Genomic DNA, 13,383 nt, shown 5'->3' with positions numbered 1-13,383 from the left:
GCCAACATGGTGAAACCCCGTCTCTACTAAAAATACAAAATTAGCCAGGCAAGACAGTGCGCACCTGTAATCCCAGTTACTTGGGAGGCTGAGGCAGAAGAATCACTTGAACCTGGGAAGTAGAAGTTGCAGTGAGCCAAGATCGTGCCACTGCACTCCAGCCTGGGTGACAGAGCAAGACTCTGTCTCAAAAAAAAAAAAAAAAAGAATCTATCCTAAGGAAACAATGAGATTCCCCATCACCATCATACTCTCATAGACTATCTAATGATCTGGGACAATGCTCACAACAAAACTCGAGGAGTCACAGAAAACCATGTGTATTTATATTTATATATAACATGTGAATAATGAAAAAAGCAAGATAAATTTATCTAAAATATCATATCTACTTACATTGGACAGTAAAATCAGTTTTACCTGCATTGAAATACTTTTCTCTCTCTCTTTTTTTTTTTTTTTGAGACAGGGTCCCACTCTGTTGCTCAGACTGGTGTCTAGTGGCACAATTTTGGCTCACTGCAGCCTTGAACTCTTGGGCTCAAGCAATCCTCCTGCCTCAGTCTCTCAGCCTCCTGCATAGCTGAGACTACAGGTATGTGCCACCATACCTGGCTAATTTTCTTTTTCTTTTTTCGAAGATTACAGGGGTCTCACTATATTGCCCAGGCTGGTCTTGAACTCCTGACCTGAAACAGTCCTCCCTCTTCAGCCTCCCAAAGTGTTGGGATTACAGGAATGAGCCTCTGTGCACAGCCTATGTTTATTTTTTATAGTATATGTTGCATTATTTTAACTTTATTTCTAACATGTTTATTTTTATTATAAAGTAACAATTATTACAAGACTTTTAGGAAATACAATATATGAATAAAAAGTATATGACTATTCAATATATCCATGTAACAAAATTGCACTTGTACCCATTAAATTTATACAAATAAAAAAAATTAAATTGTGGAAAGATGTATAAATATGTTGAGAAACTGCTAATGGCTGCAGGAATTCTTTTTGGGGTAATGAAAATGTTTCAAAATTGATTGCAGTGATGGTTGCACAACTATTTGATACGTGAAAAACCATTGTACACTTTTAAATGGGCGGATTGTATGGTATGTATATTATATCTCAATAAAGTTGCTGTCAAAACCCAAAAAAGAGGCTGAGAGTGGTGGCTCACATCTGTAATCCCAGCACTTTGGGAGGTTGAGGTGGTCTGATCACTTGAGGTCAAGAGTTTGAGACCAGCCTGGCCAACATGGTGAAACCCCATCTCTACCAAAAATAATAATAAAAAATATTAGCCGGGCATTGTGGTGCATACCTGTAATCCCAGCTACTCATGAGGCTAAGGCAGGAGAATTGCTTGAACCCAGGAAGTGAAGGTTGCAGTGAGCTAAGATCGTGCCACTGCATTCCAGCCTGGGCACAAGGGTGAGACTCTGTCAAAAAAGAAAAATGCCCAGAAAAGTATAAGAGTATAAGATCATCAGCACTGCCATCATCCCAAGATTACCACTGTCAGTATCTTGGCAAATAGCCCTTCAAGCTCATTTGTACCCATCATATATGGTTGTTTAAAGAACAAAAATTAAATCTTACCAGGCATACCATTTAAGAAGTATTTTTAGCCCAGGCACAGTGGCTCATGCCTGTGATCCCAGGGCTTTGGGAGGCTGAATTGGGAGGATAACTTGAGGTTAGGGGTACGCACCTACGGTGAGCTATGATAGCGCCACTGCACTCCAGTCTGGGCTACAGAGTGAGATTTTGTCTCTAAAACAACAAAAAAGTATTTTTTATTACAACATGTATAACTTCATAATCACAGAAGAACCAAGTTCTAGTTCCAGCCTTGCCGTAACCTGCTATGGAACCTGAAGAGTCACATTGATTTTCAGGGATAAACTTTTTCTGTGTAAAAGGCAGGCTGGGACTAAATGAGATCTTCTGTCCCTTCCAAGTCTAGAGTTCTGTGCTTCCTTGAGGAAGGTGGCACTATAACAACAGTACACGCTTGGATGTAACAACTGTGTTGAAATAATGAAGACTGTTTATCAATAGAGAACTACTAATCTTCAAGATAAACCTTTAGGTTAATCTTAAAAAAAGAAAACAAATGATAGAAGAGTGTGGATAGCATACCACCTGTGTTAAGACAAAAGAGAATACATGTATACTTTCATATGTCTAGAACATCTCTTTAAGGATACATAGAAGCTGACATTATTGAGAGGGAAATGTGTAGTTGGGAAACAATGGTGGTTCTGGAATTTATTTTTCACTATACAATATATCCTTTTGTGGGTTCCATGGTGTAATAGTTAGCACTCTGGACTCTGAATCCAATATATTCTTTTGTACTTGTACATTTTCATTTCTTTTTTCCTTTTGGAGAAAGGGTCTCACTCTGTTGCCCTGGTTGGAGTGCAGTGACATGATCTTCGCTCACTGCAGCCTTGACCTCCAGGGCTCAAGTGATCCTCCCACCTCAGCCTCCCGAGTAGCTGGGACTACAGGCTGGTACCACCGTACCCATCTAATTTTTGTAGTTTTTGTAGATATGGGGTTTTGCCATGTTGCCCAAGCCCTGAGCTCAAGCAAATCCTCCTGCCTCAGCCTCCCAAAGTGCTGGAATTACAGGCATCTGCCACTGCCCTGGCATACTTGCATTTTTTCTTTCTTTCTTTTTTTTTTTTTTGAGACACAGTCTTGCTCTATCGCCCAGGCTGGAGTGCAATGCTATGATCTTGGCTCACTGCAAACTCCACTTCCTAGGTTCAAACAATTCTCCTGCCTCAGCCTCCTAAGTAGCTGGGATTACAGGCGCCCACCACCATGACCAGCTAATTTTTTGTGTTTTTAGTAGAGATGGGGTTTCGCCATGTTGGCCAGGCTGTTCTTGAACGCCTGACTTCAGGTGATCCACTCAACCCGACCTCCCTAACTGCTGGGATTACAAGTGTGAGCCACCACGCCCAGCCTTTCTTTTTTTAAACAGTAAAATAATTATTAGGAAAAAACATGATTAATAGAGACATATGATGGACTGGGTATAGTGATAAGTGATGTAAAGCAAATTTGTCACTCACTTCCTTGCTTAAACCCGTTTTTTTTTTTTTTTTGAGACAGAGTTTTGCTCTTGCTGCCCAGGCTGGAGTGCAATGGTATGATTTCAGCTCACCACAAACTCGGCCTCCCGGATTCAGGCAATCCTCCTGCCTCAGCCTCCCAAGTAGCTAGGATTACAGGCATGGGCCACCACGCCCGACTGTATTTTTAGTAGAGATGGGGTTTCTCCATGTTGGTCAGGCTGGTCTTGAACTACCGACCTCAGGTGATTCGCCTGCTTCAGCCTCCCAAAGTGCTGGAATTACAGGTGTTAGCCACCGCGCCCGACCCACTTAAATCCTTTTAATCACTTCCCTTGATGGTGACTTGTGAGACCTGCATAATTGGCCAGGCTACCTCATCCTCCTCCATAGCCATTTCACCACATGCTCACTTCACTCTAGTAACACTGGTCTTCTGTAATTTTCTAGAAATTTTAAGCTTTTCTTCCTCAGAAACGTCAAATGCAGTATCAGCAACTTCAAACAATTAACTTCCTAGGAATTCCAACTTAACTTGAGGAATTTCAAAATGCAGAGACCTCCAAGGTGCAACCCACCCCTCACTCTACACCTGAGGAAAAACTAGGCTCTGAAATCTGAAGTTACTTGCCTAGGGTCACACACCTAGTTCTCCACTACATATATGTAATTAACCTTAGCAGTTGCTCTCTGTAGTTTCACCAAATAAAAGTAGGTTAATAAAAAGGAAGCCTTCGGAGTTTAGATATTGGTAGAATGGGGCTACATCAGGACTTAGAAAATTAATCTGATTTCTTATCCATGAAAATGTCTTCATGATGCCATTGCTCGGAACACCCATCAGGAAAAAGAATGCTTCCTAAAACTGAAAAGCCACTGTAGTGCTGGATTCTACTAAGAGCCACACAGTTATATTTGAAAGACATTGTTTAATTTCAGGAAGAAATTAATTTGATCTTCCCGCCATGGGACTAGCTTTTAAAATCCACATCTCAACAATGTAGCTAAATTAACGTAATTAAGTAAATTAGAAACTCAAGGAGCTTCAGAATGTGAGCAAGACCATGGACAGTCCTGATGGGTATCTATCCCTTGAGGCTACAAGGAGGTTGTCACAAATAACCTGAGATGCAGACAAAAGAGGCAAGTCAAAGCTCTATGAGTTCTCTGAAAAAATTTCTTCTGAAAGAGATGGACCTACTACCAGAGAACAAAAATGTCAAATTTGAATTCCATTCACAACACCTCACCTCCCACTTCACAAATAAAAATCCATATGCATTCCTTACCAGTTAGGTCTTGTCCCATGATTGTCAGACCCTTTAAAAATATGTGCATTGCTATTTTTATGTTTATTATTTCTGCTTATAAAAGTAGTATGTTATAGAAAAATTGGAACACATAGATGTGTAAAGAAGAAAATAAGTCAGTCATAATTCATGTAAGTATTGCACATCCTGGAATATTTCCTTCTAGTCTTTTTTCTTTGTGTATACATTTGATGGAGGAATGTGCTTATAAGGGTTATGGAATTGGAATATTACCTTTGTCTTTGATTTTTTTTCAACTTAGGCTTTATTGTTGGAATTTCAGAAGTTATTAGATAGTAATTATTCTTTTACATAAATTTTTGTGCAATAATAATTATTTTCATGGCATAAGTTTCTGAAATGGGATTAAAATGTCCAAGGGTATACATCTTTTAAAGTATTTGATACATATCACCTAATTATCTTCCAGAAATTGTTTTCCAGTTTACACGCTCCATAGCAACTATGTCCTTTATAAAGTCAATTTCGCCAATAGAGAATATATTTAATAGGTGACAAATTGTGTGAAATAATTATATTAAATATTTTATCTCAGTTCTGTTTGTATGTATTATCTTTTCTTAGAATTTTAGAAAGGGTAAACTTTTTTCCTAAATCTCATATGTAATAATTTAAATTTTCCTTGTCTAGTCATACTATTTGCTTAATGCTCTATTAGATGGTATATTTTATTTGAAATTTTTTATAATTAAAGATTTTAACCCTTTGAGCATGTGTTGAAAATACAAAGAAAAGGCCAGGCACGGTGGCTCATGCCTGTAATCCCAGTACTTTGGGAGGCCGAGGTGGGTGGATCACCAGGCCAGGAGATCTAGACCATCCTGGCTAACACAGTGAAACCCCGTATCTACTAAAAACACAAAAAATGAGCCGGGCATGGTGGCGGGCACCTGTAGTCCTAGCTACTTGGGAGGCTGAGGCAAGAGAATGGTGTGAACCCGGGAGATGGAGCTTGCAGTGAGCCGAGATCATGCCACTGCATTCCAGCCTGGGTGACAGAGTGACTCCATCTCAAAAAAAAAAAAAAAAAAAAAGAAAATATCTTCTTTTGTTTGATTTTTCTTAAAAATTTTTAGGGAACATTTTGGACAAAAATCAGAATGTTAGGGAAATTTTTTCCTGTAGTCAAGCAAATCAACCTTTATTTCTTCCATTGCTTTTATTTAGAAAGTTCTTTTCCCATCTAAAGATAAATATTTACCTATATTTGCTTTGAGTTAATTTTATGATTAAATATATGTGTATATATTTAACTTTTTATTCCTTTTGGAAATATTTTCAGGAATGGCTTGAGGGGAGGCACTAACAGAATTTTTTTTCCAAGTGCCTCAATACCATTTAATAAATAATTGGCATAATTTTGTAATGCCTCTTATATCACGCTGTTGGCCCATAGTCACACAGTGGTTTGTATGTAGTCTGCCATGCCAGAAGTGACTGCATTGACCTCCCATTTCACCTATAGGCAGCTTGAGGACTCTGTGTATAACTGTCATAGTTCCCTGAATATGGTAGGTGGCCAGTGAACTCTTATATGAAATGCACAATTAATGAGTCATTGATACACCTGGGAAAGTTTAACTTGGAAGATAAACAAATGTCTGTCCTGACTGGTTTAAATGTTTACCTTTTGAGAAAAAGGGTGCCAAGCCAGACAGGACTTTTAGTGATCCTTTCCGCTTATGATTTTCTCTTCCACCCCCTACTATTTTGATCGAGTTGCTTAGATCTTTAGAATATAATATTGGTTTCTTAGGGCCTCAGGATTAGGCCCTTTCAGATCTCAAGGCCTTTTAATTCATTATTCTCTAAGAACAGTTATGATGCATCTGGGCTAGTATTTCTCACACTTGAGTGATATACATAGCTTTAAAATGTATGTACCTTTTTTTTTTTTTTAAATGACCATGAACCTTCAGTAATGCCTTATTTTTATTAAAACATCATTTAAATAAGGTGGATGTCCTTTTAGGCACATAGCAAAAAAGGCAATGGGGTCATAGTTGCATGGTAGACACTCATATGATCCACAATATACACAATATGAATTTCTTTAATATATTGTGATTGATGCAAAAGCACAAATTTCAAGAATTCATAGAGAACCTGGAGACCTCCCTAGGAGTATATGTCATTATTCTAGTCTAACAAAATAGAAATTAGAAAATTATTTTAACCATATACCACATTCAACCCTCAACCTTTGCCATTTTTCTAGGTTGTGTGGATGCCTACCTGTATAAACTCATCTGCATATATTGTAACCACTATACAACTATGAAACTGAAACTAAATATAAACAAAACTATATAAAACCTGTGCTTCAAATAACCTTATTTAATAAGACAGATGATATTGTTTGCTGAATAAAAATCTGTTCACATCACAAACATGGTACTATTGTCTTCTATAAGGAAGGATTTTTTTTTTTTTTCGTTCTACATGCCCATTACTTAGTGAACAGACTTATCTGGATTTGTTTGTTCCTTCCTTCCACTATTAATCTTTATTTTTCTTCAAGAAACCTTTATTAAGTTGAACAGCACATCAATCCATCAGGATTTTTATGAATTATCACCAGCTCTCAAATATCCCACCAATATTCTGAAGAATCTGCTTCTGGAAGTTGACAATTAAGCTGATTTTGGTGTTATAGATTTTAAGAAAACGTGCTCTTTTTTTTTTCTTTGGGACAGAGTCTCACTCTGTCACCCAGGTTTGAGTGCAGTGGCCCCATTTTGGCTCACTGCAACCTCCGCCTCCTGGGTTCAAGTGATTCTCCTGCCTCAGCCTCCTGAGTAGCTGGGATTACAGGCACGTGCCACCAAGCCTGGCTAAGTTTTGTATTTTCAGTAGAGACAGGGTTTCACCATGTTGGCCAGGCTGGTCTTGAACTCCTGATCTCAAGTGATCCACCCGCCTCAGCCTCCCAAAGTGCTGGGATTACAGGTGTGAGCCACTGCACCCAGCTAAGAAAACATGTTTTTATCCCATTATGAAATAAAACCTCTCTCTGAAACCAAAAAGAAATGGTTTCAAGACGAAAGAAAAATACTCAGTGAGGTTAAATATGTTAAATAAAATAATTTAAAAAATTATGACTTATATACTTATTGTATCACAATCTGAGTACAAAGAGGATGTGGTTATTGTTTGTAAATCGAAAAGCTTAACACACTGTAACAGAGAAGCTGTCTGCAAAATTTTATAAAATAAATTCCCCCAATTTTATAGAAAAATATCATAAAGGACTCTTATGTTGCTCAAGACCCTGTTTCTTAATAGTTTTTGAAAGCTGTTGACTTTTAGAAATGAACATGTTGATCTGGGCGTAAAGGAGGAGGATATGCAGAAAACAGAAGAGATGCCAATTCACAATGCAGCAGGCAATTAATTAGCAAGAGTCGTGCTCCTTGAAACATATGATTGAGGAGATCTGAAAATCTTAGAATAACAGAAGATGTATTTCCTCCAAGTAACTTTACTAGTGTGATTTTTCCACCAGAGTTCAATCAGTGAATTAGATCTTAGAGTAACGTTGCGGGTCTCAACAGGAGGTAGTTTGGTACCCCCTCCCAGGAGATATTTGGCACTGTCTGGAGACATTTTTCGTTGTCACAACTGTGACGGGAGGGTGTTCTGGCAGTTAGTAAGTAGAGGTCAAGGATGCTGCCAAACATCTTACAATGCACAGGACAGCATTCACAACAATTACCCAGCCAAAAATGTCAATAGTGCTAAGGTTGAGAAACCCCGGATTAAGGTGTCCAAGCCAAAGGGCTGTATCTTTGTGTGTACAGGGCTTGTGTGGAAGGCTGTATCCTGGTGGAGGAGTGGAGGAGCCTTTTGCCTCTTGCTTTACACACACACACACACACACACACACACACACACACTCTTTATGTTAAAAAGCCACAAGTACTGTTACAGGACCCCAACACTTACCCAAAGGTAGCTGCTGGATCAGGGTTTCTGCACTGAAGTCCCATCTGTGGTTGCCAGGTATATGTTATAGGGCAGGGGTCCCAATCCAGACCCCAAGAGAGGGTTCTTGGATCTCACGCAAGAAAGAATTCAGGGCGAGTCCGCAGTGTAAAGTAAAAGCCAGTTTATTAAGAAAGTAAAGTGGTGAAAGGACACCTACTCCATAGACAAAGAAGGATGTTGCCGAAAGTAAGAGGAGGAACGATTCCATGATAGGTACATCGCTTGTATATACCGGGAGATGTGCTCTGCTATAAGAGCTTGTAATAATTAATTACTAAATAATTACTAAATTAATTAATAAATAAATTAATTACTATATTTTGCAAGAATCAATATTACTTTTAAAGCAAAATTAGGAATACCTTTGTTCTCCAGTTATCAGGATATCTGGACACTCCCAAGTCTGGGTTTGTTTAGTAAACATTATTAATTTGTTCCCTTAGCTGTAAACATCTAGAGGCTAGGAAAGCCTGACTTTCTGAGAATGCAGTCCAGCCAGTCTCAGCCTCATTTTCCCAGCCCTCATTCAAAATGGAGTTTCTCTGGTTCGAATGCCTCTGACAGTACCATCCAGAATTCTCCCAGTCTCCTGGCACACAAGTTAGTCACAGGAGGTTGAGTTAGAGGGTTTTTCACTGAGCCAGCCACACAATAAGACCACTATTGAAAGAACTGCTTAAGGAGCAAATAATAGGAACTGTTCAAAGCATAACGGGATTCATTAATTCATTTACCTACTCAGCAAAATTTTATTGAACACCCACATGAACCCTTCTGCTAGGCACTGTGATACATGATGAATACAACCAGACCTGGTCCCTGCCCTCTTGCAGCTTACAACCTAGGAGGGAACTCTAAAGGTTACCAAGAAGGGGCTAGTTTGTGCAATGAGGACTCCATGAATGTACAAGATTGAGCTTCACAAGCTTTCACGTTTGTAATCTCATTTGAACTGTACAACCACCTCACGAGACAACCTTTATTCCCTTCTTAGGTTAAAAATGTGCCCCAGGTCAAAACAGTTTGTAAGTGGCAGAGCCGACACTTCAGCCAAGTGACAATGAGGGCCCTGTTATATCATTCTATAGAGCAGGGACACACATAGGTGCTCTTGCCTTGATTGGTACTGAACTTGCCTCTCCTGATCCTCACCAATCATACAGGTACAAAGCCCTCCTCTTTATGAAGAAAATGCCCCCACCTACTCCATCCTTTTGCTTACAGCTGGGGATTCTAGTTTTTTCACGTATATATGCCTTGTGTTTCTAATTAGATTGTAAACTCCCAACCTGCAGGGACCAGATCTTCCATTTCCTTTGCAACCTTTTGCAGTACTGCAGTCACCCAATAAATGCCCTCTGCATGAATGAACCTGTAGAGATAAAAATATTTTATGGCATTCCCATTTATAGGTTTCATGTTTTTATTTTGCTTTGTGATAGGACTGTACATTATAAGCTTCTAGAGGGCAGAGAAAATGGCTTAGTGCTTTCCTTTACACTCAGCAGGAACCATGCAAAATTTGATCCTTGCTTGCCTTTTTGACGCTCTGGGTAATATTAGCACACTGGGGAGTTTTTGTGTATCTAAGGACCGAGGTTATCGGCCTCTCTGCAGCGGAGAATGTTCCTGCCTTTCCACTGTAAGCTCCCATGGCGCCTAGGACAGGGCTAGATCACTGCAGAAGCCCCTCTATGCTTATTTCTGTTACTAAGGAAGCCAACGGCGAACATGGCAAGCTCTTGCATAACCCTAGACCTTGCGAGGAAATGAGCAAAGTGGAAGGGGATTTGAAGGCAGGTCAGAGATGGTCTGGATGAGAATGCTAAGGCTTCTCTCTGAGAATCCAGCCCAAGTCTGACATGCAGGGCTCGAGTAGGTGGCCGCCCGCAGTCCCTGGGCCCGGGATGCCCGCCCGTCAGCCCGCCTGCCCCGCGCGCCCTCGGGAGCTGTCCAGACGGCCCCGCCCGCGCCTACCTGGGCACTCACCCGTGCCGCGCGGCCTCTTCTCCTCCCACCCCGGCCACGGGAGCCCAGCTCGGGCCTGCCCCGCCGCCTCCGAGGAGCCCCGCTGGCGGCGCGCTTGTAGCTTCCATCCGGCGGGCCGAGCGACCGGCCAGACAGCGCCAGGCGCGCCGGGGGCGGCGCGGTCAGGCTCGGCGGGGCTCGGCGGGCTCGCCCTCGGCCGGGCGCCTGCAGGGGGCGCGGGGACGGCCCCGCCCCGCCGCCTCCTCTCTCCCCTCTCGGCTCCCTGGATCCGCGCCGGGAGGAAATGATGTGTTGCTGCCTGGTTAATCACAGCTCCAGACACTCATTGGCCGAGCGCTCCGCAGCCACTTCCTCCTCCTCCTCCTCCCGCTCCTCCCGCTCCGGCTCCTGCTCTTTGCAGCCGCCGCCGCCGCCGCAGCCTCCCCCTCGGCGCTGGGGGAACTTTTCTACTCTCTGTGACGGTCTCCCCCACCGCCCCCGGGGGCAAGTCCCGCTGGTCTGCCCGCCCCGCCCGCGACCGTGCTCCCAGCCCGAGCCTCTGCGCCTCGGGAAGTTTATTCCGCCCGCCCTCCTCCCCTTCCTCCTCCTCTTCACCCCGCCTCCCCGCCCTCCCCCGGCTCTTTCCCCCGGGTGGCTGCCGCTGCCGCCGCTGCCGCTGCCAGCCTGCTCCTCGGCCAGCCGCGCCGGCCCCAGGGCTGGGAAGCCCCCGGCCCCACGTACCGCTCCGCTGCAGCCGCCGCAGCCGCCGCCGCTCTGGGCCGGCCCTCGGTCCCCGGCTGCCGGCCCCGCAGAGTTCCGGGCTCCCTCGCCGGCTGCACCGCCCCGCCCCGCCCCGCGCCGCCCCGCGCCGCGCCGACCTGCAGCGCCCGGCTGCCTTGCACTCCGCCTCCCCCGGCTCAGCCCCCGGCCGCGGCGGGACCCGAGGTGAGCGCAGGTCGCCTGCCGAGCCTGCTGGAGCCGGGAGGACCGAGGGAGGAGGTAGCCTAGCGGGAGAAGAGGCAGGGATCGGGGGTGGCAGGGTGGGCGTCTGCGGTGCCTCCCCCTCGCTTTCATTCCTTTCTCCCCCAAGCTTGATCCCCACTCCATGGGGGAAGCAGCCGCGGACAAAACTGTCTTGCTTTGGGCCTGAACTGCTGGTGGGATATGGGGGGGGGGGGAGGGCAGAGGCGTGGAGCGGGGGTCTCAGGTTTGCATTGGGGTGTGTGTGCGTGCGTGTGTGCGTGTGTGTGTGTTGTGAACTCCTTCAGGGTGTGCGACTGTGACTTGTAAATCGATCTGGCCGCGGGGCCACGGGGCTCACCTTCCTAGCTGAGCTTGGTAGAGAGTAAGGAGATAGATAGGCTAATTTCCCCCACCCTCAAAATATCCATCTCTTCCAAGAGGAATTTTCTGCTGGAGAGACAGCCAATAAACTCTGCTCAACTCCCTCCCTCCCTCGGTTCTTCCTAGCTGCAGTTTCAAAAAGCTTCAAAGCCAGGAATGTGGGATTCATCTTCCGATCCCCAGAAGGCAAATGTGGTTACAGATGTTGCACGGTACTTTGCCAAGTTTAAAACCCTTCCTTCAACACTGTAACCAAAACAGTGAGGCTAGAACCTCGGGCGCCCTAAGAAGAGATGTGGGCCTCTGGGGCCGCTGGATTCAGTAACTTCCGTCGGGTTCTAGACTGGCTCGGCTCTGTCCAGTTTGTGCCAGATAGTCTCCCACCCCCTCCCCACCCCTCCTTTCCCCTGGAGATTTGAACGCCGCTTGCATGGAAGAGAAGCTACTTAGAGAAGAAAACGTTCCACTTAGTAACATAAGAAAAGTCTTGATTAAAAAGTTGTCATGAATTTGACTTTTGGGGAGAGGCAGCAAGGTAATACAATGGACTTGCCAATTTTATTGGGCTTTTCTTTCTTTTTTGAGGGATGTATGATAAGAGTTAGATGATGGGCAAAGGGGCCGTTCCATACGTGCTTTTACATATTTTTGAAAAGAGGCCCATGAATTGAGACATAACCCAGTGGTTTTAAAGAATCCTGTCCCAGAGATGCAGATTGCTCTGACAGCCCAAGGGAAGGCGGTGGCAAAAAATAGACACCACCTCCCTTTTCCCCAAAAAAATTCTTCCTGGAAAGGTGGTGTTAAGAAATTTCAGAGATGGGCTGATCCAAGTGGCGGGCCTTAAATGGAAACACTATAGTATGTCCTGGCACTTGTCTCTGGAGGTGGGTTGCTGGCCAGGGGCCCAGGCTTGGGCAGCCAGCAGACACTAGACTTGTGCTGACCTCAGACATTGGCCTCTGCATGCAGCTTTATAGTGTGCAGACTGCTTAAGTTTGGAATATGGGCCTCATCCATTTCACTGATGGGGTCATAGGGGTCAGAAGGTTATCTTATGCCTGGATGGAACTTCGATCACTTATTTTATGATTCATTTGTTTTTATTTTCTGTCTTGAAATTTAAAAAAATGGAATTCTTTTGAAGCTGAAATGTAGGCCTTAAGTTGATGTAACTGGGTGTTGGATAATAGCACTTCTACTATTACCCCTTATGCGGGTACTTACAGACGGTGAATGATGTATAGATAAATTTCGGATAAGTGACAAAGACTAAGGATTGCGATGATTATAGATTGGGTTCATGCCCTCCCTTTCCAACTGTGTTGTTGAGTTTTACTTGAAATGGAGTGGGTGATTTTAAATAAAACCTGAGTTAGATAGTAGTCTTAGAACTTTTGTACCTTGGAAGAGAGTGATCATTTGAATCCAAGCAAGTTTGTTGTTATCTGTGAGGAATTTAAAGGAATATTAAGGATTCAGAGTAAAGATGCCATATTCAGGAATGTAATGTATTAATTTCAGAAGTGAGGAATTTAATTTGATGAATAGAATTGTAATGAATTTTTTTCAAAGTAGTGATTTGCCAGATTTTCTTCATGTGTCCAAGAAAGGTATAACAGAGATTGAGTCAGGAGATAGAGGTTATGCCTCTGTCTTGC

The 13,383-nt window shown here is 43.5% G+C and overlaps 1 protein-coding gene and 1 long non-coding RNA gene across 6 annotated transcripts in view; one reads left to right on the top strand and one right to left on the bottom strand.

Annotated features, from left to right (window-relative positions):
* Positions 1 to 10,652, bottom strand: part of LOC119625359 (uncharacterized) — a 47,011-nt gene extending 36,359 nt beyond the window's left edge. The window contains exon 1 of one of the 2 annotated variants that reach the window (XR_005241554.2): positions 10,388 to 10,652. This is a non-coding gene — a long non-coding RNA (uncharacterized lncRNA). The remainder of the gene's footprint in view (positions 1 to 10,387) is intronic. The other variant, XR_012094191.1, reaches the window with a different exon arrangement.
* A 135-nt stretch (positions 10,653 to 10,787) lies between these two features.
* The window catches only part of ACVR1 (activin A receptor type 1), a 141,490-nt gene continuing 138,894 nt past the window's right edge, over positions 10,788 to 13,383 (top strand). For 2 of the 4 annotated variants that reach the window (XM_007965025.3, XM_038002097.2), the window contains exon 1: positions 10,823 to 11,377. The gene's annotated coding sequence lies outside the window, so the exon portion shown is untranslated. Of the gene's footprint in view, positions 11,378 to 13,383 lie in introns of all 4 variants that reach the window. The other 2 variants (XM_007965024.3, XM_007965026.3) reach the window with 2 other exon arrangements.

This window comes from Chlorocebus sabaeus, chromosome 10 (genome assembly GCF_047675955.1).
Source record: "Chlorocebus sabaeus isolate Y175 chromosome 10, mChlSab1.0.hap1, whole genome shotgun sequence".
NCBI lineage: Eukaryota > Metazoa > Chordata > Mammalia > Primates > Cercopithecidae > Chlorocebus > Chlorocebus sabaeus.
This window is presented reverse-complemented; position numbering and strand designations above follow the sequence as displayed.